This window comes from Gekko japonicus, unplaced genomic scaffold (genome assembly GCF_001447785.1).
Source record: "Gekko japonicus isolate JY-2015 unplaced genomic scaffold, Gekko_japonicus_V1.1 scaffold2215, whole genome shotgun sequence".
In the NCBI taxonomy this organism is placed as follows: Eukaryota; Metazoa; Chordata; class Lepidosauria; order Squamata; family Gekkonidae; genus Gekko; species Gekko japonicus.
The window spans coordinates 263346-269815 of record NW_015173204.1 but is presented as its reverse complement, the minus strand read 5'-3'; positions in this window follow the sequence as shown (position 1 = coordinate 269815).

Here is a 6470-nt window from a genome sequence, read left to right as displayed (position 1 = left end):
GCATATGCCACACCCCCTGACATCACCGGATGTGTGTCAGAAGGCAACACCCACTACTCAGGCTCCACTGGACTGTTTTGGATTGCTAGCTATGGGGGGGGGGGGGAATGTGCAGATCTGTCCTCGCAGAGGAGGGAGAGCTTGTACCTGAATAAAACTTGGTCTTAAAGGTGCCAAGTTATTTTTTGGTATGAATATAAATGACCCCTGCAGATGCCTTATATGTAATGTTTTCAGTACAGATAGATTTTAAAATTTTAAATTCATATTGCATTTAGAGTCATTTACACCCCTTACTATTGTGCCTCCATAGGTCAGTGGACCCTCAGGAATATCTAGGGTTGCCAGCTCTGGGTTGGGAAATACCTGGAGATTCAGGGGTGGAGCCTGGGGTGGGTGCCTGGAGGTTGCCACCTGGAGGTGGGCAACCCAAGAAACATCACAGGGGTCACCTTAGGAGTGATCAGCAAACATTCCCCTTCCCCTCTTCTACAAGCAGCAGTTCTACTGCAAGCAGAAAGGCAGATCTCAGCCATGGTCACGAGAATAACAAGGTGGTGTTTTCTTCCCAGATCTCAACATCTTAGGCAGCTGCTGCTAACGGGAAGTGTTTGTTTTTATGCATTAATTCCAGCTTCATAAAAAGTGAATGTCCATCACTACCAGCATATAAACAAAGTCACTCCAGTCTACCGGTTTTATTAACATTTATCTGGTGGGCTGATAAAAATTGGTACCATGTTATCTAACTGGAACACAGGAGGTCCTCAGTGGGCACTCGACTAATTAATTCCCTTTGGCATTTTATTTAGACTGAAATGAAGTATTGTAATGGCATTTTTTGTAACCTGCCTGAGGCTAACCAGCATACTAACAGGAAGGTAGCGCTCCAATTTCTACCTCACCGCTAACATCTGTGTTTCTTCCCAGACAAGTCACTCATATGGGGGCTTCGTCAGCGCACATTCCCTAAAGCAAAGATGATTTGTCACTATTATAGCAAAGCTTCCAGATGAGAAGTTATAGTAGAAAACTTTTTTTAAAGACAACATAAATCAGGGGAGTTAATCTAACAGATAGGTTTCAAAATAAATGCTAGGTCTTCAAGAAAGTATTAGTGGCATTAGTTAACATGATTTCTGTATTTGTCAAATGTTTGGGGATGTACGCCAGGAACCAGTGTTCCCTCTAAGCTGAGTTAGTGTGAGCTAGCTCACCATTCTTTAGCCTCCGGCTCACACATTTTTGTCTTAGCTCAGGAAGGAGGGCTTCGGAGCAAACTAATTTATGCCGTAGACAAATCGCTTGCTCACAACTTTAATGCCGGTAGCTCAGAAAATAGAATTTTTGCTCACAGGACTCCACAGCTTAGAGGGAACATTGCCAGGAACTGTGGTGTTTGAAACAGAACTTCCATACCCAGAGGTTGGAATCTATGGCCAAATTGGGCACAAATTAGACACATTCATATGTCATTATTTTATTTATTTTTTAAAAAATCCTATGCCACCTCTACAGGAACCTGCCAGAGTTGGTTTACAAAAGAGAAAATAATAAAAGCAACACATTAAAAGACTGGTGAAAAATCTGACCTTAAAAACCTGCCCAGCACCAAAAGAAAAAAGAAAGAAAAAAGACACCATATACAGCTTAAAGTAATGGTGTCCAGACTAAAATAGTATTAAAAGACCAACCCCCTTATTTAAAAAGCCTGGGTCCCAGGGATGCTAGCCTCTAGCTGGGGCTTGTGGATCCCCCAGAATTACAGCTCATGTCCAGACTGGTGAGATCAGTTCCCATGGGGAAAATTGATGCTTTTGAGCGTGGACTGTATGGCATTGTACCCCACTGGGATCCCTGTCCTCCTCAGTCTGCCACCGCCATTAGCGTGGGTTTCTGGGCTGCCAGAACAGCGCTCCGCCCCCAAAAGACGACTGCGAGGAACCACTGTACAGGTGTTACACAGAAGAAGGGGCTTCATGCTGAATGGATGCCAAACAGTTTGGTGTAGTGGTTAAGTGCACGGACTCTAATCTGGGAGAACCGGGTTTGATTCCCCACTCCTCCACTTGCACCTGGCTGGATGACTTTGGGCAAGCCGTAGTTCTGACAAGAGCTGTTCTTGAAAAAGAGCAGTTTCTGTCGGAGCTCTCTCAGCCCCACCCACCTCACAGGGTGTCTGTTGTGGGGAGGGGAGGGGAAGGGAAAGGAGTTTGTAAGCCGCTCTGAGACACCTTTGGGCAGTGAAGGGCGGGGTTTAAACCCAATCTCTTCTTCTTCTTCTTTAATGGCAAAATGTGAATTGTGTTGCTTAGTGTTGCCAAGATTGGGGACGGGGCATCACCGGCACCTCTGTATCATTTTTGACGTAAAGCCACAGTATTTCTGGTGGTTCCTAAAGCTACCTTACATCACGTCCAGGTTTCCCTGGAATGTAGCAATGCCACCAATGCTACTATTTTAAAGAGATCGCTTTTCTCCTGTTGCCACTCCGGGTGGTGGAGGGGAAAGAGAGCTGCCTGCCGAAGTCCTGGCAGCCACAGTCTTGTTAGATCAGGTCAATGTGGGCTGTGAGAAGCTATCTTGTAAAACCTTGGTAGATTGCCCACAGTGTATGAAATCAAGCTGCGGAAAAGCACTTCTAAGGATGCTGAACTGTAAAGTATGTCATTAGCTTTCACGACCAGATTTTGGATGGGCGGCCAAAGAGCAGCGCAGAAAGCAGTTCTGTTTGAATTATGTATAACTGACATAACTCAGATGCATGAACGTGTACAAGGGTTTTTTTTGTTCTTTTAGACTTCACCTGTGTTTAAAGAGTTCCGTGTCTCCCCAACTGAGCTTTTTTAAAAAAAATAGCTGAAATGTTGTTTCACCAAAAGTTACTTGATGGCTTTATACCCATCGTTTTTAGAGTTCAGTGCTTTCCAAATAGATGGTAACATTTCCCAAGATGTAAACTGTGCCAGCTTCCTCTAGTCTTAACAAGCAAAACCCACAGAGGAATAATCAGCCAGCATTCGAAGTCCTCAACATAAAAAAGAACTGAATACTGGGGGGGGGGGGAGTGGAAGCTAAGTTTTAATCACCAAACCCTGAACAACAGGCGTCAATATCTACATGCTTGCTAGCTTTTCAAAAAAATCCTGGGAGGCTATTAAGATAAAAATTCCCCTTCACAAAAAGCAAGAGGGGGGAAAAGTAAAGACAAGAAAACCTAACCAAAAATGTAGATAGGAAGAGTAGAAGGTTAAAAATCAGGAAGACTTACTGGGTAGATTTCATAGTGGAAGTAAATAACAAAGGCCCCACATATCTGGAGTGTGGGCTGTACTAGTTAATTATTTTGCAGTTGGCATTGAATCAGGTAAAATAGAAAGGTCACAAAGTTGGCAGATGGCAAGGAGTTATGTAGGAGGACAGACAATCCCAAACTGACAACAAAGTGCTTTCACTTAATACATTTACAAATTGATGGATCCCTGAAAGGCTGAGCACTTTCCAAAATGATTAGAAACCTCCTGGTCACTGAGGTCAGGTTTCTCTCATCCAGCATCTTCTGAAAACTCATTGGTGGACTATTCTGAGACATTGACACAACACTGGAACTGATAGCCAGCAGAGCTGTAGGGGAGGTAAAGGTTCCCTTGCTCGAAAGTCAGTCGAGTCTGACTCTAGGGCTGTGGTGCTCATCTCCGTTTCCAAGCCGAAGAGCCAGTGCTGTCCGAAGACGTTTTCATGGTCATGTGGCCGGCATGACTAAACACCAAGGCGCACGGAATGCTGTTGCCTTCCCACCGAAGTGGTACCTATTTATCTACTTGCAATTTCTTGCTTTCGAACTGCTAGGTTGGCAGGAGCTGGAACTAGAGACAGGAGCTCACTCCGTCATGCAGCACCCGGGTCTCGAACTGCTGAACTACCGACCTTCTACAGCCTGCAGTTCAGCGTCTTAACCACTTGAGCCACCACAGGGGAGGGGGGTACCTTTAATCCCAAAGTAACATTTTTTGGTGATTGTGCATCATCCCATGTTACTCCTTGGTGTACCATGGTGTATGTATAATAAGAATAATTAATAACTGAGTTTATTTCAGTTGGGAATCTTCCAAGTCATCACACAAATACAATTTGTTGCTTCGGCCCATGTGTGACTGTCTTTTGAAATCACGTCTTACCCAAATCCAACTGGGTAGGTAGTCAAAACCATTAGCTACAATCTTGGATTCTTCTGGCTAGATACTGTCTTTTGGAATGACCTATGCCCGAACAAGTAAATACAATGCATTTGTTTCTTCACACATATACAGCAAGAACATGTTACAGTTCATAAAAGCATCCAGGACCTCTATGTTGGCTTGGCTATGGCCCTGTTTTGATACATTCATGCTACTGATTTCTAGGGAAACATCTAAATTGCCTAATGGAATCAGTCAGATTAAACAAGGAAAAGTTTCAGGTAGGGGTGTGCAAAATGGAACTCCTAAACCAAAAAAAATATACACAAACATCTCTGTTTCAAACTGTTACAGCAGTTGCCAAAATAGTATTAGGAATCCAGGATTCTCAGTGAAATGAAACTACCCTCCTTATTTCTTTTAAGGTCAGGTGTATGCACTTGTTGTGTTGTTCTTTGATTCCACTTTTTTCTCAGGCAATGACAAGCACCCCTCCTACCAATCGGATCCTGGCCACAAAGCAGCACAGTTTAGCCCTGCCAGCCAATCACTCTGCAAACAAGTCACAGAGAGGGAATACAGCATGAGCATGTGTTGTTCTTTGATTCCACTGATTTCCCAAGCAATGATATTATTCCTTCCAATTGGATCCTGGCAAAGGAGAAACACAGAGTGCTTCCATAACATTCTAAAGAAAGATGCACAGGTGCAGAAACTCACCTACTTTGGGGTGTGGTAAAACGGAGCTCCTTTATTGCATATGCTTGAAATTTGGGACAACTTGAGAGGAGAGGGAGGACTACTTTCCATGAGATTCTGGTACTGCTGTGTTCAATGACTGCTGCTCTAGAATTCTGGAACAGGCTGTCCATTGAAAAGAATGGTGTCTGCAGCGTGCATCACAAAAACTTGTCTACTTTGGGGTCTGGTAAAATGGAGCTCCTTTGATGCATGTGTTTGAAATTTTAGGGACTGCTGAGAGAAGAGGGAAGACTGTGCTCAGAGTAAATTCGGTGGTGTTATCTTCAGTGACTGCTGTCATACACCATTGAATTTGCTGCCCAGTAGGAGAAAGTGTCTTCAGAGTGTATGTGTGGAAACTTGCCTATTTCAGGGTCTGGTAAAATGGAGCTCCTTTACTGCATGTGTTTGAAACTTGGGAATTCTTGAGAGAATAGGGAGGACTGGGTTCAGAGTGTATTTAGTGAAATTATCTTTAATGACTGCTGCCTTAGGCCCTTGAATCGGCCACTCATTGGAAACAATGGTCCTTAAAATCTGGAACTCGAAAACACTGCATGGATTTCTAACCTGAGCCAGTAACACCCTGCCTAAAATGAGAAAATCGGAATAAAAATCCTCTCTCTTTGAAGCCTGGATGTGAACTTGTAAAAAAAAATTAATTCTCAGCACACACCCCTAGTAGCAGGGCAGTGGGCCAAGGTACTGGATTACCAGACTGAAACGAAGCATCAGTTTTGCACTGTCTTTAAACAATATCTTGTTTCCATATTGTCTACACATAATAAGTATACAGTACTGGCAACATAATGTACGGGTGACATTTCGGCACAAACCACACATTGCATGCAAATGTATAATCATAGCCAAATACCGCATTTAAAAGAAGAAAAAGAGTGAAAGCAGAGGAGTTAGGCACACGCGGCATTCCCATTCATTCATTCTGACCACAAAGGAGCACAGTTTAGCATTGCCAGCCAGTCCCAAATTGCCCTCCTGAGAAGTATTACATGAAGAGAAACATGAACTCAAAATCCCACAGAGTAAGGGGGGGGGCAACTGCTCATGTGGGTAATTTAGAATGGAAGGGGAGGGAAGTGTCTCTCTTCATTTCTAATTTTCCTCACTGCAAGCAGATTTGGAAAGGCTGTGCCTCATTGGTAGAGCCTCTGCATTACATGCAGAAGGTCCCAGATCGTATCCCCAGCTTCTCCAGTTAAAAGGACCAGGTGATGTGAAAGAACCTCTGCCTAAGACCATAGAGAGTCACTAGCAGTCTGCGTAGACAATACTGACCTTGGTGGACCAAGGGTCTAATTCAGTATCAGGCAGCTTCCTGTGTTCAGGTATCCATGTGCATGTTCAAGCTTTCCCTCATTTAAATAAACAGTGGGGTTACTGTTACCCAATGTGTGCATTAACATGTGACTGGGGGACCAATATTCTGGGTCAGGTTGGTGGTCCGTTAAGATTCTCTTGCTTCTGCCGGAGGGGTTTTCGTTAGAACACACACCATACTTGTTCCAGCATGGAATTCAAGATGGTGCATGA